Source organism: Lepisma saccharinum, chromosome 20 (genome assembly GCF_977018435.1).
Source record: "Lepisma saccharinum chromosome 20, izLepSacc3.1, whole genome shotgun sequence".
Taxonomy (NCBI): Eukaryota; Metazoa; Arthropoda; class Insecta; order Zygentoma; family Lepismatidae; genus Lepisma; species Lepisma saccharinum.
The window spans coordinates 58,961,631-58,980,058 of NC_139248.1; the positions used below are offsets into that span (position 1 = coordinate 58,961,631).

Below are 18,428 nucleotides of genomic sequence, written 5' to 3' on the forward strand. Positions count from 1 at the left end.
TAGTTGTGCTTCTTCCCCTTATATTAAGATTAATTGTTGTTAAATTGATAGGTTTCTTTCTCATGAGTAACGTAATACGCCAGCTCCAATAAGATTAAGAAATTTTAAAAACCAAAATCGTTGTTTTTTTCTGTTACTATATAAAAAAACCACTTATTTTCTACTTAAAAACTTACAATCACATAACTTCATCAAAACCTGAACCTATCACTTCTTTTCTGTAGTCATAAAAACACTAATTTTCATCGTCTGCTTTCTGCTCAAAGTGTCACTGTCAATTGTCCAGTAAATTGCTGCGGGTAGGAGAAAATCCATTTGTGTAAAAATATATTCCCTTTGAAACCTGAGTTTAACTCATCATGATTACAATTCAACATTATTTAATGCTAATATATTAACAACATTGTGACTCTCTTCGATTATGAAGTATATGTTAGGGAAGCAAATAATCAGCGGAACTCGGGATTATTTGCTTTACCATTTTCTTTCTCAACGTCAAAACTACGCGTCATTAATGATCTATTCTATTTAATTTTCTATCTCTTGATTGCCAAATCAGTGGTGGCGATTAGGGGGGTGAGGCGGGGCTGTTGCCCCCACTTTTGCCACTTTTGCCTCCGCACTATGCTACCAAGGGAAAGTAAACTGTTCTTGTCCCCCAGTTTTGGCACCTTGCCCCTAGTTTTGAATCCAATCGCCGCCACTGCCAGGAATATTTTACATGTAAAAATAACTAAATAAGCACATATTTGAAACAATCATATCATTGATTGAATTTTAGTGGGGCAGGTGAGCCTGATGTTATGCATATCTTCTCAACTGGAATCAAAGAAGAAACAACCACCCTCATTTCCTGTTACACGTTGATTTCTGCACGATACTTGTTCTTTATCACAGCAACTGCCGAAAATCCAACTTCGCAGAAATGTGATGTCGCAAATGCAATTATTGGCAGAGCTTTACCGCTTAGCAGCGGATATTCATATTTTATTGATATTCAATTCAGCGTATTATCATAAGGGCTGACTACCATGCTAAAGGTCCCGGGTTCGATCTCCGGCCGGTTCAAATCCGGGAACTTTTCTAAGGTTGAAAGCGGCCCCGGCGCCCACCCAGCGTCGAATAACATGGGTACCTGGGATAAATCCTGGGGGGTAAAGGCGGTCAGGGGCGTGATGCTGATCACATCAAACCCCAACTACGACCGGATCAAGAAAGTGTGGGGCGTTACCCCCACACCCCCTATACGCCTTCATGGCGTACTGCTATGCACAGGGGAGCACTTTACTTTACTTTTTTTACAGCGTATTATCATAAGACAGCTTAAGATTTTCATCTCCTACAGAAGTACTAAATTCAGATGGAGCTCTGGCCGTGGATGGGCCTTAAATCCATGCGAATTTTTCAATATTATTTTCTTAAAAGTATTTCTTAAACCTGTTGATTAGCTGTGAAAGATGCTCTTCAAAAATAGATTTTATGTTGCTAGATAAATGATTCTTCCAATCATGGAATGAACACATTGATGCGATGGTCCAATTTCAAAACCATGTGTAGACGAACAAATGTAATTTCAGTGAAAATATTGGAACATTTTCCGGCGCCCTTGTAAGACAGCCACGGCCCCCCAGGGTGCCGCGGAGCACGCTTTGGGAATCACTGCTAGACTACTGTGATATGGTATATGGTGCAAATTTGTCTGTTCGAAATAAAGTAAAAATTCAAAAAGTTCAAAATTCGTGTTTACGCTACGTATATAACATTAAAAAAATCGACCATATTCTTCCAACCCTGAACGAGTACAAAATGCCAAACATAAACAGACTTTATTTCTATTGCTTTATACAGAATCTTTTGCATTAAAAAAACCCCGAAAACTTATTCGAGAATCTAAAAACCAGAAGGGAAATACACAACTACGAAACAAGAGGAACAGCGAAACTTGAACGATAGTGCTTGAACTCTTCAAATACTCAATGGAAATTTTCAAATCGTCTTTTACACTTTCAGTGGCAAAAACATGGAATGAACCCCCCCCCCATCCATAACCTCCCTCCCCAATCCTAACAAAGCTAAGAACGAGCTAGAGAATCTGCTGTTAGATGAGTAATATTTCTGTTCAAGCTCCCACGAGTAGCACTACATAATACAGCTTAAACTGCATAAACTGAGTAAACAAAAAATGATCGATCAGACAATTCGATTATTGATGGCGGGGAAAGAACTTCCGGTTTAGCGAATTTTCCAATGTAAACAAGTGGAATACAGATCGTCACCGAGCTTATTTTCTTATAAAAGATCGGAAACAAAATGGATCACTTTTAATTTTTAGTGATATAGAGAAACAAAGGTACCTAGAAAGGATTGGCAATTTCCTGGATCCTTTGGATGCAGATATAAGGGACAATACTATACTAATATTTTCCAAGACAACGTTGATCTTCTACCATCAGTTTCGTTTTTGAAAAGACAACAGTATAATAAATAATAATAATTGCTACGGTTAAAATTATTGTTATACACCAATAATATATACCTAATTAAATACATTTTATTCGAATTTTATTATTATTGTTGTTGTTTATTATTATCTTACTATTTGATCTACAAGCCGAGTGAATATCCAGCACAACTATTTTCCATTAATACTTTTACATTTCATAGTTACTATACTGAAATGCACAGTTATTGTATAATATTTTGTTATTAACTTTTGCAAGTGTCGTTCAAGTTAGAAAAAATATGCTCACAAATTTTATATTGTTTGACGTCATCTAGAATTATAATTTTTCGAAATCTGAAAACTGTGGAACCATATATTCTTTGGATTAAATGGTAGAATATGAAAAAAATAACATGGTTCATTTCTCACTCATTTTTTCGATCTAATGCATATTTTACAATTGATTACTCTGTTCGAATACTAACCAAGTGAACTTTATTTCTGTTATTAACAATAAAAATAACTTCCTGCTTCCTTGCAACTTGAAATGAAGGATGCCAATTTCCAGGGGGAGGAGAAGGTGGAGGAGAGGTCGACTCACTTACCGACGCCCCTGGAGAGAGTGCTTATCAACAACCAAAAGGCAAATGCGTTATAATATGATTATAAGTAGTTCCATCTTTTAAATTTAATCAACACATGTGCGTCCGTATCGGGTCTGTCTCAAAACGATACATAGATACCTGAGAACAATTGTTTGTTCCCTGTCTCATATTGAAACCAAAAGCCACACAAATATTGTCGTCTTTTCCGAAGACACTGCTTTTACACCTTTGAATTCAATGTTATTCTTTTCAAAACCGGAAGTGGAGTCCCCGCCCGCGCCAAGGAAGCACAGAAATGTAAACATCCGGTGAATAGCGTCCATACGAGCCTCGCTAATCCTTGACAAATCTTCAACTATATTATAATATTTGCCGATAGCTATGCATTGTTCTATCTTACCTCACAAAACTAGCCATGTAAATCAATCTCAACATCCATGCATAAATCTCCTGCTCAAAAATGTTTAGTATGTGTGTGTGTTTTTTCTTTCTTTTTTATGTCTACCCGATTTTTTAAAATCTTGTCTTTCTTCTTTTCTTTGTAACCATTTTTTTAAAATTTATTCTCTTTTTTTAATGATTTTGTTCACGCACACCAGGTAAATGTATAAACGGGGTTAGGTTGGACAACAGCCACAGGCTGAACCTCGCCAGTCGACCTTCAATCAAGAAATTTTGAATTTGAATTTGAATCTGCACTTGGCGTTGGTTGCATTTGGTATTAGGACGTGACTGTGTTTCCTATTGCAACCTACCTTTGGGTGCAAACGTTCAGGCGCGTCGCCTGATAATGTTCGCATGAGCACGTGAACACTCATGTATATGTTTTAAATTACGTAGATATTAAATGCACACACACACACACACACACACTTATTTATTCGAAAAAATCCTTCTTTGATGTTCGAGTATCTACACACAATTTACTGACACGACGTCTTTCACGTCTGATAACTTTTTTTAGATAGTTGGTAACACTGACTCCCACGGTGTTCCACGGATTGCGTTGAACACAATTGCTGTGCGTGTTGCATCAAACTGACAGGTAAGGGGCTGTTGGCCGCTATAGACCGTATTAAAAATGTAAACATAAACATTGCTGAGGTCTTGCCCTGTTCCCCCCGTAACTTCCAGTTTAGACCAGTCCCCGTTGTTGCCAGTGCAGATTCACAGGCATACGAAGTAAGAAATGGGCGCTTGATTTCATCAGTTGTGCGACGATAGTCAAGAAAGGTATTTGTTAAAGTTCTACTATGAAGGGGTGGACGTCTAGAATCCGTCGGATGATCAACTGCAGAGCAGATTATTAAAATATGACGTGTCTTTGTGGCCGCGAGTTGTACCTATAGCATACTACTACATACAAGTATCTCATGTACACACACGACGAACTCAAAACGTACGAAAGTTCAGATATATTCAATTATTTTGTAAATGGAAAAGTGAGGGAAAGAGAATTCTATAAAACTAGTGATATTATTATATTATAAAGTATGCTTAAGTGAATCTTTGCCAACAAATCTGCCGAAGTAATGAAGTGACACCTAACAAATGCTAGTAAATATATGTGCTTTCAACGTCGCCTTTCCGCCTGAGGGATTTAGGGAAAACCTATGATATGGCATGCCACTTTCACTTGCACGAATTTACTTCAAACAACAAGGGAGTTTTCAGACTGAAGCGACAAGCGATATCGGGATTTCGCACAGAAGCATTCGATCAAAAGCAAACCATTCACCACTCACGCTGGCGCAAATAACAGGCCGGGGCAACACAATGCACGGTATTGATAAAACGGCCCATTCCGAGCGACAAGCGACACCTGCAATTTGTCGTGTCTCTTTAATTCGGAAGGTGTTGTTTATTTTTGAATGTTGGTTTCGAAGAGACACGTATCGCTGCAGTCTAAAAGCTTCCTTTCGAACCGATTCACCACGAGAAAATGCACGTGTCGCTTGGACTGGACTGTTGTTTTCTCAGTACCATGCATCGTGTCGCCTCGGTCTGTTGTACTCGTATGCAAGGTGAATTGTTTCCTTTAGAGTAAAGGGGCTGTTGCTTTTTACTTCGGTGTGTAATCTCTGTGCCACTTAAAAGTGAATCCTCAGTGATCAATGCAATTTTTAAACTAATATTGGAGCAGAGATGAGAGGAACGAAAGCAACGAGTGAAGTCTTCCAATGGAATTTTGACATAGTGTTTATGGCCTCCCCCATGGCGCAGTGGTAGCGTCATTACCTTGTAATCGAGGGGTCCCGGGTTCGATACCCGGTGGAGGCACAAGTGGTTCGGATCCCACTTTAAACTGTAGGTCCAGTCCCGATTAGCCTTACTGTGCATAAAGTGGACTTAAAACACCAACTCAAAACTCAGGATATAGTGTTTATTTTTATCGACAGCTTATTCAAGATTTTTTAATATCCCCCCGCTCCCTAAGTAACCATATAGCGCTACAGTCCAATATTGGGCACTGGCTTACCTACCGACTGCTGGCCTCCCTCCCACGCGGGCCACCAGAGGGGCGTGGAGATCTGTAGCCAGATTAGGGGGACGGGTGGTCGGCCCGACCAACACCCAGCCGTTGTAGGACTTCGCCTTAGGACTTCGCGACCGGAGTAGGCTCCTCACTCACTCGGAGCTCCCCAATTTCGCCAATTTTACACAGGCCGAAAATTCCCGGAGACCGAAACCGGGATCGAACCCATGCCGTCCCGCAGCCACCGTCCAAAGCAAGGTGCCTTAGACCGCACGGTCACGGAGGAGAACTTCATAATAGCATTCTGTTGAAAGATTTTCCTCAGTAGCAATCATTCGTAATCTTCAGTTATTTCTATTAGTAATGGTGGCATTACTGCAGTGCAATAAGTTTACTTGGTGAAAAATGTTACAGTGTCTTTTTGTACCACTGTACAAAGCGCTTTACCCCCTTTTTTTTTGCGTAGCTGAAAATAAATGTATGTAATGCATACGAGCGTTGGGAGAGGCAGGGGGTTCGAGTCGGACCGTTGATCAGCTCCTAGAAGTTGCCATCGTTCATTTCAAGTTACAAATAACAGAAAGTTTGTAATTTTTGCTGTTAATAATAATAACAAAAAATAATTAATTTGCCAGAACTTTTTTGCAAAAGCTCGGGAAAAGATAAAACTTAAATGGTAGAATATTGAATAATGATAATTATAACAATAATGAAAATTAATAGAAAATAAAAATTATTTTACAACAGTGGCGTATACTAAGTCCAAGATCAGGGCTATCTCACTATGTCACGTGGTCCTAGGCTATGAATAGAAATAAGTTTACCAACTCCTAAGAAGTCAGGTTGCCAACTCATAAGAAATCAGGTTGCCAACTCATAAGAAATCAGGTTAGGTTACCAACTCATAAGAAATCAGGTTAGGTTACCAACTCATAGGAAATCAGGTTATCAACTCATAAGAAATCAGGTTGCCAACTCATAAGAAATCCGGTTGCCAACTCATAAGAAATCAGGTTGCCAACTCATAGGAAATCAGGTTACCAACTCATAGGAAATCAGGTAACCAACTCATAAGAAATCAGGTTGCCAACTCCAGGATCAGCATTATCATCCATCTCACTGATATGAATAATAATATTTACAATTTCTGATCGATTTTTCTCCTGTATTTTATTCTCTAGACTTCAAGCTTCGTAGATAGCCTAGCTAGAGCAAAATATACGCTCCTGTTTTACAATGATAAATATTATAAACTAATAAAAATGAAACAATTTTATTATTATAATTATTATATAAACTTTACTACTCGATTGATTGATTTGGTGTTTTAAGTCTCCTTTATGCATAGTAAGGCTAATCAGGACTGTGCCTCCTGTTTAAAGTGGGATCCGAACAGGGACGTAGCTAGGTTGATCACTTTGGGGAGGCCCAAACGTAAGATTTTTCTATCAAACTATTATAAATTAATAAACCTTTATACACCATATAGGCGTATGTGTTTGTATATATATATATATATATTATATATATATATATATATATATATATATATATATATATATATATATATATGTCTTGGAAAGAAAGGAGCAAGGGCCTCCTCGGTGGCGCATGGTTGTATCGTCGCCTTGTAATCAAGGGGTTCCGGGTTCGATACCCGGTGGATGCTCATAGTGGTTCGGATCCCACTTTACACTGTAGAACCAGTCCCGATAAGCATTACTGTGTATAAAGTGGACTTAAAACACCAACTCAATCAATCAAAAATTTGGAAAGGTGCGAAACGCCCTTCCTTGCCCGGGACAACAAATGCTACCACTACCTAGATAGAGGCGGCAAAATCTCCCTCGAACAAGTGAAATAGCGTTACGGTCCACGTTGAGTTCGTGTATAGGGACCGGTGACCAACAGTGCATAGCGATTAGCCATATCAAACAAAAAACATATAATTTCAATTAGCACCTTTTTACCTGTAGCCGGGAAGCGGCTAGCTGCATACCTAAAAATCACGGGTAGCGACATGCGTACGAAATGATATAGCCCAAAATTAACATGAAAAATAAAAAGTATATTCTATTCATAACAACACAAAAATCAATTAGTTACATCTCCCCCTCTTTCACTCACACATTCACTCACAGAATCAATCTTTACGGGGTCATCAACACAAAAATGATACATGATATGTACAGGTTTTATGACGACGAGCCCTAATTATTGCATTCACATTTAAATTTACCTCGACTTTTGTCTAATCAGGTCATTTGTGATTTGCTCCAGTGCTACTCAAATCCTAGCCAGCCCTTACTTAAGTTCACCTTTAAAAAAAACTAGGTCGGTGCGGTGACAATACATTATTTGTCCAGCATAAACAAAGGCGTCTCAACAGCAATTACGCTCACGTGGGCGGACGTTTTCCTTTTACATGACCTCACGTGGTTCCAAACATAACAATAACCTCCGTTGAGTAACGCAACATATACTCTCTAGCAGGCGGGACTTCAACACTTCGCCGCGACGAGCAATTCATATTACCAGGGAAATACTTTAACAAATAATCACATACGCGACCTGACGTAGCTAGCAGCGACACAGCGCTGACACATAAAAATGAACAAACCTCAAATAGATTAAACAATTAAGCGGGCGGCGCTTTACTCTAGTAGTACGCACCTTAAACAAATACAAAGGAGCACAACAACAGCGTATTTAAGATCATTTTAAAAAAATCACAAGAAGTAAGTAAAATTGACCTGAGACAAAATAAATTACAAATGATAAGCGCGACGGGAGTTTGGTATGAAGTTCCGAGTGGTGTGGGCGTTTTCAAAATGTTGACGAATTTCAAGGGCGTTCTCTAAATATCAATCGAGCCGGTACGTGTTGACATTCACACAGATGAATACTTTACCATCTCTCAGCTTCCACGGTGCCTCCTGGTGTCTTCATGGGCGATTGAAATCACTTAGTATGCACACGAAAGGTTTTCCTATTCTTCCTCGGTCGTGACGACGAAAATGCGAAGAGCGTCCACGCATCTGGTTCCTCGGCGGATCAGTGATGATGGGTCGTCGGCGTCGGTCGGGAACGTCAATGGGCTCGGCGTCTCTTTCTCTCGGGATCGGCGAACATCTCCGTGGTCTGGCGCGATTAGGACGTCGCATCTGGGCGGGTGGCGGTCGTTCTTGGCTCGTCGGCGTCTTCTCCATCACCGTCGGACGATCTCAAGCGTCGGGACGTCAACATGGCAGCGTTCGACATCTCTCTCTCTCTCTCTCTCTCTGTGGCGGCTGGTAGGCATCAGGCGGCGTAGCTCGTCGTTTCTTGGCACGTTGTAGGCATGGGTCGTGGTGTCTCGTCTGGCATCGGGCGAATCGAGGGTAACGCCCTCATCTCTCTTCTTCCGTTAGCCCGCCATGATTTTCGATGTTCCTTGTTTCACAAAAACTATAAACGGCCTAAGATTATCACGGAAACACAGTCTCGCTTCGTCTTCCTCCAGCGATTGAGGTAAGCGCACTCGTAACGACTTACTGCCTATCACACACTGATGTTCGCAAAACAAAGCAAAGTCCACGGTATACGGAGAGGTAGCGCGGAGGTGCTCTCGCTACAAAAATCGCGGTAAAACTGTGTTAAGTCCAAGGTATACGGAGATGAAGCACGGAGGTGCTCTCGCTACAAGAATCGCGGTAAAACTGTGTGTCGAAAAAGCATGTCCTTCGTTTTATCCCGATTTCGAAAAAGGACGCTCGGCGGTCGTTGAAGGGACGCTTCCGGAGAGGTCATTCCACTTCGCTCCATTGTGTCCTAGGCTGGACAGGGTCGTGCTGGAGGTTTGGTTCCTACGGATTAAGCTTCCGTCTCGCTGGCGCCCAGAGCTCAACTGCAATCTGTGCCCATAAACTGATCGATTACAACCAATTCAATCTGGCCTCCGTAATTCTTGCTTCATCGCGACGAAACTCCACACATCCGTCCTTGCACACATGTTGCTGCGCTGGTAAAAATTCCACACAAATCCGGCCGCCGGAACCCGAGATATGTAAATGGTTGTCGTTAAGGTCGAATTTCCTAAGCTTTAGACGCATAACGTGGCCTTTCAGGTGCTCGCCCGTCAGACTCGCGACTTCCTTTCTTCCTCCCGTCGGCTTGGCTTATCACATATACATACATACAAATGAAGACACTCAACACCTTGATTAAACACATTTTTTTCGGCTAATTGTTAGAGTAATAATAATAATAATGACGACAGTAAATCTGACTGTCACAAAGGAACATAATTTTCTTCTGTAGCCTCCAACAGTCTATGGATATATACTCTCGCGAAACACACAGCTATTATTCGGGAAACTAAATGCAGAATGAACTCATTAACTTAATGGCTGATACACCAAGAACAATGTTATCAGTCTTTAGATTTGTAAATTTGCTGGAAGAAAACTGAGAAGTAGATAAAACCCTTTTTCGTGGTTTTAGATATAAAGTGCTGGAACCAGGTTTACAAGTATTGGGAACAGTGCAAATATAAAATGTGTGCATCTCATGTATATAGTTCATACCGGAATTGAATCTGGCATCTCTTAGTTCAAGGCGACCGCGTTAAGCACTATTCTATAGGGTGGGCCCGAGTCTTCTATGGCATCTGATTGTTCACTTGGGAAATGATGACGATAAGAAATTATATGCACACGTCTAATTTCTTAAAATTAATCTTATTTGTGTGTGGAAAACTGAATATATGATGGCACTGGATAAAAAAGAGTTCCCACACGCTCAAATGATTACGTCCTCGTCATTGCTTCGGCAGGTTCAACAACCTGACCGGGTTCGATTTCCGATGGAGGCACATAGTTGTTCGGATCTCACTTTAAACTGTAGGTCCAGTCTTACTGTGCATAAAGTGGACTTAAAACACCAGTTCAATTAATGAGTCAATCGAAAGGTTCAAGGTTCGATCGTTGGTGGCCAGGCCGGTAGCCAGAATTTGATTTCGGAAGGGGCTTATCCCTTATCGGCAGCCGCCATCTAAAGACGAAAAGGTTGGGGGAAGGAGTAAATTCGCTAAATATGAATTTCTTGGTATATTGCAACTTACCATATACAAGATGTTTAATCCTGTTAATGAAGTAAATTTAGTTACTACTACACATTATTAAAATCAGATATTTGTAGGATTTCGGGATAAGACTGAAGCCCCCGAGCCCCTTCCCTGGGTATGTGCCTGCTTGTATTAGTTCCAAAAGTTCTGTGCTGTTTCAACATCGTGAGGACAATTTGGGAAGTACTTGAAAGTGATATTGAAACAAATTCTGCTCTCGAAACTATGGGACTCGAATGAGAGCAACCGAATGAAGGAACTCTTTGCAGGCCTTGTCCCTCAATATTAAATTTACTGACTAATTGTAAGTTTTTCTCGGCCTCCTTGATGACGCAGTTGTAACGTCGCTGCTTTGTAATCAAGGGGTCCCAGGTTCGATACCCGGTTGAGGCTCATAGTGGTTCGGATCCCCGATTAGCCTCACTGTGCATATAGTAAACTTAAAACACGAACTCGATAATTGGAAGGTTTTAGAAGAACTAAACATGGCTTTTTATGCATCGTACAACTTTGCTTTTTTTCACCCTACTTTTACAGATTTTCTTCCTAAGAATTCCACTGAGTATAACACGCTACGAAACCAGAGGCCCAAGGTTCGGACATTGGACAGGTATGGTTATATCATGACTGTCCCATTGCCATTCCTTCGGCTCATCATTCATCCTCATCGCCGCATTTAACCCAAGAGGTAAAAAGCGGCGTAATATATAAATATATAAATGATTGATTTGGTTTATTTTACTTCGCTTTTCTGACACTTTTTGGCTAATCGTGAAGATGAAGGTGAAAATGAGTGATGTGAAATTGATGAGAGGACCATCATAAAGAACACACATGCCCAGTCCCAGGACCCCTGGCATCGTAATGAACCTTCTTAACCTTTGCACAACAAATAGAAACAGAAAATGAATGATTGATAAGTTATTTGATTCTCCATAACTCATGATTATATTATAAGTATTATTCACTGTATGACTAGGGATTAGTTATATTTGTATGTCTAGCCAACCTAGCCACCTAAGCAGCAGTAGCTTCCGCATTTGCAGGTGGAGGCTAAATGAAGAAAAATCATAGAAAGTCAGAAAGGTACACACATTTTGTAAAATAATACTTATAGAGCATGCAGACGGCTGTAAAAACAATTGCTACATATCTAGTTTCCTTCCTTAATTGAAACGTGGTTTATTCTTCATTATACACGAGATCAACTACCCTGGGAGTCGAACCCAGGATCGGGGCCTCCCCCATGGCGCAGTGGTAGCGTCATTGCCTTGTAATCAAGGGGTCCCGGGTTCGATACCCGGTGGAGGCACAAGTGGTTCGGATCCCACTTTAAACTGTAGGTCCAGTCCCGATTAGCCTTACTGTGCATAAAGTGGACTTAAAACACCAACTCGAACCCAGGATCTTGTGTGGTAGTCAGACTCTCTTTTAGAATGCCAATATGTTGGATATTTGGTCGATCAATCGATCCTGATCCATTGTTTCTAAAGGAAGACAATCTGGCAACTTCTCATTCGACATTTTACTTGCGATGTAGGAAAACGAGATCACAAACACTTCGTGATGCTATCTTCTCGCGTTTACAGAAGTTTACCACCGCTCGGACCGCAAATCCTTCTTCAAATTATCTGACAGATATCAACTGTCCACCAAATCAACAGATGAAGACCGCTTCGATGTTTCTCCGAATTTTCAGAAAGTGGCCTTTCCCTCCTTTGGAGGGCAGGTCATTAGCAGGAGGGTTGAGTGCATGTGAGAAGAACCGCTATGTCATTCATTCCCGCGCCGAAAAAGGGACAAGCAATAGAATTCTGTTTTGGAATTTGAAACGCATGGAGATATCTTTCCTGAACCATAAAATAATTAACCCAGAAAGTTCTAGCCACCCGTAACTAAATCCTCCTGTTCGTCCTTTCGGCGCTCATGGAGCCAGTGTAGGGCCAGATGAAGAGAAAATACGGGTTTTGGGGGATCCTGGATCTGGTGTGCAGCAGGGAGGAAAAGTGCATTTTCAATAGGTCTCAGACTTCCCTGACCGGGGCGGACCACAAAACCATTAACTGCATCCCCTCCCAATACATCTGTTTGTGTTCAATAAGCAAGACACATTGCAAATAAGAAAGAAATGCCTTTGCTTGGGTTCGTGCTACTGAAAATTGAAGAAGTGTTTCAAACTGCAAGCAAAATTTACTGAAGAATTATTTTGCAATATTTGTCATCAAAGTCAAATTTCCAGCAAATACAGAACAGTTCCCCGGGGCCACGTGGACGTTTGCCGGGGCCAGTGCCCCCGCGTGCCCCACTAACGACGTCCCTGGATCCGAACCACTCTACGCCTCCACGGGTATCAAACCTGGGACCCCTTGATTGCAAGGCGATGACGCTACAAGTGCGCCATCGGGGAAGCACTTCACTACTCGATTCAACAGATGAGTGAACATCTAGTGCAAATGTTATTTTATATATATCTTGTTCACATTTCACTCTGTTAGTGCACTGAAACTCACGGTTATTGCATTTTTAATTAACTTTTGCATAAATCATTCGCGAAAAGGCTGTAAAAGTTAGGGTAAATTTTTACTCATGAGGTTTATGTTCTGACCTCTCCCCTAAAACAATATTTTTTCGAAATTTTGGAAACTGTGCAACCATTTATTTCTGGGATTCATTCAATGGTCTCACATAGCACAGACAGCTTACTGGAAGCATGAACCAAGCTTGCCATGGCAAGCAGGGTGCGAAATCCATAGAACGAGTACCATTATTTGTATGATCAGTAGTAATCACCGCAGTTCTCCTATTATTATCACTACCAGTTCTAGCAGGAGCAATTACCATACTATTAACAGATCGAAATCTAAATACCTCATTTTTTGATCCATCCGGTGGGGGGGACCCTATTTTATATCAACACCTATTCTGATTCTTTGGACACCCAGAAGTATATATTCTAATTCTACCAGGATTTGGAATAATTTCACATATTGTAACTCAAGAAAGAGGTAAAAAAGAAACATTTGGAGTCCTTGGAATAATTTATGCAATAATAGCAATCGGATTTCTAGGATTTATTGTATGAGCACATCATATATTTACTGTAGGAATAGATGTTGATACACGAGCATACTTTACTGCAGCTACAATAATCATTGCCGTACCAACAGGAATTAAGGTATTTAGATGAATTGCCACACTCCATGGAACACAAATTAATTACTCCCCATCAATATTATGAGCATTAGGATTTATTTTCTTATTTACAATAGGAGGATTAACAGGAGTAGTACTAGCAAATTCATCACTAGACATTGTATTACATGACACATATTATGTTGTAGCACATTTTCATTATGTATTATCTATAGGAGCAGTATTTGCTATTATAGCAGGATTAGTACACTGATTTCCACTATTTACAGGAGTAATAATAAATCCAGATTGATTAAAAATTCAATTTATCTCAATATTTATTGGAGTCAACTTAACATTCTTTCCACAACATTTTCTGAGGCTAAGAGGAATACCACGACGATATTCGGACTATCCACATGCATATACAATATGAAATATTGTTTCAAGATTAGGGTCAATCTTATCATTCACAGCAGTAATTATTATAATTTTTATTACCTGAGAAGGTATAACAAGTGCTCGACCAACATTATTTAATCTACAACAAGCGTCATCAATTGAATGATATCAAATATCACCTCCTTCCGAACATACATACTCAGAACTTCCAATACTACTTATTAACAACTAATTTTTAAGGTGGCAGAGAAGTGCATTGAATTTAAGCTTCAAATATAAGGGTATAGCCCTTACTTAAAAGTGGCAACCTGAAATCAAATAGGACTACAAGACAGATCCTCCCCACTAATAGAACAAATAATGTTCTTCCATGACCACACAATATTAATTTTAATTATAATTACAGTATTAGTAGGATACCTAATAGCATCATTATTTAATAATAAATTAACAAACCGAATACTTTTAGAAGGACAGGTGTTAGAAACAATATGAACAATTATACCAGCAATTACCCTAGTTTTTATTGCACTACCATCCCTACGTTTATTATATTTATTAGATGAAATTAATCAACCTTCACTAACCCTTAAAACTATTGGACATCAATGATACTGAAGTTATGAATACTCCGATTTTATAAAAGCAGAATTTGACTCATATATAACCCCAACAAATGAAATAACTATAGAATCATTTCGATTATTAGATGTGGATAATCGAACAGTACTACCAATTAATATAGATATTCGAGTATTAACTACGTCTGCAGATGTATTACATTCATGAGCCATACCATCTATAGGAATTAAAATAGATGCCACTCCAGGACGACTTAACCAAGCAGGAGTAAACATTAGTCGAATTGGTCTATTTTTTGGACAATGTTCAGAAATTTGTGGATCTAATCATAGATTTATACCAATTATTATTGAAACTACAACTCACAAATCTTTTATTAATTGATTAATAAAAATTATACAAGAATCATTAGATGACTGAAAAGTAAGTAATGGTCTCTTAAACCACAAAATAGTAATATAACAACTACTTCTAATGAAAAAAGTTAGTTAATACATAACATAGGAGTGTCAAACCTAAATTATCTATATAGATACTTTTTTATTCCACAAATATACCCATTAAACTGAATTATTCTATTTACAACATTTATATTAATTTATTTTTATTCATAATTGTTAACTACTATAATCATAATAAATTATTAAATAATAACAATTTTAAAATAGAAAATAAACCAAAAATTAAATATTGAAAATGATAACAAGATTATTCTCATCATTCGACCCAACATCATCAATTATAAATATATCACTAAATTGAATAAGAACATTCTTGGGATTATTAATAATTCCAGCCCCATTTTGATTAATACAATCACGGACCTCTATATTATATAACATAATAATGATAAAATTACACGAAGAATTTAAAACATTCCTAGGAATAATTAACCACCAAGGAAGAACTCTAATATTTATTAGTATATTTTCAATAATTTTATTTAATAATTCAATAGGGCTACTCCCCTATGTATTTACTAGATCAAGCCATTTAGTTTTTACTTTAACCCTAGCCCTACCAATATGATTATCATTTATACTATTTGGATGAATTAACAATACAAAACATATATTAGCACACCTAGTGCCGGAAGGTGTACCAGCACTATTAATACCAATCATAGTAGGTATTGAAATAATTAGAAATTTAATTCGTCCAATAACCTTATCAGTACGATTAGCAGCAAATATAATAGTTGGCCACCTAATAATATCAATAATTGGAAATACAGGAACAATATTAGAAATTATTGGACTTTCAATATTAATTTTAGCACAAATTATATTAATTATTATAGAAACAGCCGTAGCATTTATCCAATCTTATGTGTTTGCCTTATTAATTGCTATTTATTCCAGAGAATCAAAGTAACTAATGTCAACAAACCAAAACCACCCATATCTCCTAGTAGATCAAAACCCGTGACCAGCAACAGGAGCCGTTAGAGCAATAATATTAACATCAGGTATAATTAGATGATTTCACCAACAAAATATAATACTATTAATAATTAAATATCGAGGCTAAGGGATCAGGTTGGTCTTTATGTAGAAGTCCTCACAGATTAATCGCGTATGTAAACAAATTTACACCTTTTTCTGCTTCGAGCTATGTTCCACTTCCGGTAGAAATTCGGCATAAGAGAGCCGTGCTGAACATTCATAACACTGACAATAAGTGTTTTATGTGGTGCGTTTTGGCGGCGCTTCACCCGGTTCATTGGATAGATAATCCGGAACGGGTTAGTCACTATAAGAAATATATCGATGAGATTGAATATTCTATGACAGGCATCGAATACCCTGTTGCTATTTCTGACATAACAAAGTTTGAAAACAGGGCACGAAATGGAGAAGGAAAACGATTAGCTATAAATGTATATTCGTATAGTTCAGTTAAGCATTTTGTGCATCCTGTTAGGATAACTAATATTCTTGATGACGAAGCCGTGGAAATCAATCTGCTTCTTATTGCTGACGATGATGTTCATCATCACACGCTAATTCGTTCACTCTCTCGCTTGGTCAGAAGCCAAACAACCAAGTTTCATGCACACATCGAAGTTTGTCCAAGGTGTTTAACCGTATTCGACGATCTTGACCAATGTAATTACCAACATTTCCAAAATCAAGAAATTGCCAAACAAAAACTTGCTGAACATAAAGTCTACTGTGGAGTCAACAGACCGGCTCGCATGTTGATGCCCAAAGCAAATGAATTCGAAGAATTTAAAATGCACAAGGCCTTCTTGGAACATCCGGCCATTATCATCGCAGACTTTGAGGCTTTTCTTAAGCCATTGTCTTATTGCGATCCGGATCCCGAATTTTCTTCCACAACACCGTACCAGCTTTATGATCCAAATAGTTTTGGATATGTTTGATATAATCCATATTTTTATGTGACGTCATCAGTAGAAAATATGTCACTATTGTATTTATTTTTGTAAAAGAAAGCGTAATTTCTTTGTTATTATATGTAATAACGCACCTGGTTTGTAATGTATATCTTTTGTTTAATGTTTATTGTATTTTATGCTTTGTTATGAGTAGTTTAATGTATCTTCATGTTTGCAAGAGTGCACTATACGAATTTGTATTTCTAAAGATGTATAGATGTCAGTTTTGTTGATAGTATCCTTTTGTAGATAGTGAATGATACATCTGTACTTTAATCTGTGTTCTCGAAAATAGTATAAAAGCGAGGATATAGCGTAAGAATCATCACACTTTCGCCACCGATCGTCGAAGCTTTTAAACTTAAAAAGAACTCCTCGGTGTTGTGCATACATCCTGGTATGGTAGTTCGGGGCGCAAGCTAGGCCTATGTGAACATAGGTACGCCGATAGCCATGCATTGATGATATGCACAATACTGCAACCATTCTACGTTAAATAATAAAGCTAGCCTAAATATTAATTTGGAAATAAAAGGCTAAAGAGCAAATATTGGCTCAGTTATCATTGCATATCTCTTGGTGTGGTAGTTCGGGGCGCAAGCTAGGTCTATGTGATCATAGGCTTGCCGATAGCCACGCATTGAGTTTATGCGTTTTAGTTGAGTCAATTCATCGACAAAGCGAAATCCTCTCTTTTATCTCAAGTATACTTGCATTATAATTGCAATGAATAAAGAATAAAACCTTTCAGTTTATATATATTGCAATAATGTGATTTTATTTCTCTGTGCTGTGAATATTGTCTTTGCCTAACACTATCCCTGTACCTGAGAGGAGTCTGTGTACTTCACCGAGTCTCATCGTTCACCGCTGAGTATTATTAAGTTAATATTGATAGTATAATAATACGACGCGTACATACACAAGTTAGCCTGGAACGTGTCAAGTGGCAGCTCAACGTGTTGGCTCGATTTTGTAGTGTACAAGGGCAAGACAATTGTTTAAAGTTGAGATTAATTGTGCAAGAGCACTGAACTTTCATATTTATAGAAAAGCACAGAGTTATTTCGTTTCGAAATGGAAAAGAAACATTTGCGTAGTGCAAATAAAAATCTTACTTCGAGTTCAGGACTTAATGTTCCCGATTGTTGTCGGGACATTGATAAGGATAAATCCACATTTGTGTGCAAGAAATGTACAAAGCTTCTACATTATGAATGTTGTGGCTTAGATGTTCGATCTGAAAACCACGAAGCTACCGATTTCGTTTGTAAAGAATGTGA

General features: G+C 38.6%; 1 protein-coding gene and 1 pseudogene across 2 annotated transcripts in view; one reads left to right on the top strand and one right to left on the bottom strand.

The window, feature by feature from the left end:
• bug (thioredoxin domain-containing protein bug) overlaps positions 1-292 on the bottom strand; it is a 140,190-nt gene extending 139,898 nt beyond the window's left edge. The window contains exon 1 of one of the 2 annotated variants that reach the window (XM_083141520.1): positions 177-292. The gene's annotated coding sequence lies outside the window, so the exon portion shown is untranslated. The remainder of the gene's footprint in view (positions 1-176) is intronic. The other variant, XM_083141519.1, reaches the window with a different exon arrangement.
• Positions 293-8,864: 8,572 nt separating this feature from the next.
• Positions 8,865-15,164, top strand: LOC146003484 (cytochrome c oxidase subunit 2 pseudogene; annotated as a pseudogene).
• Positions 15,165-18,428: the final 3,264 nt, after the last annotated feature.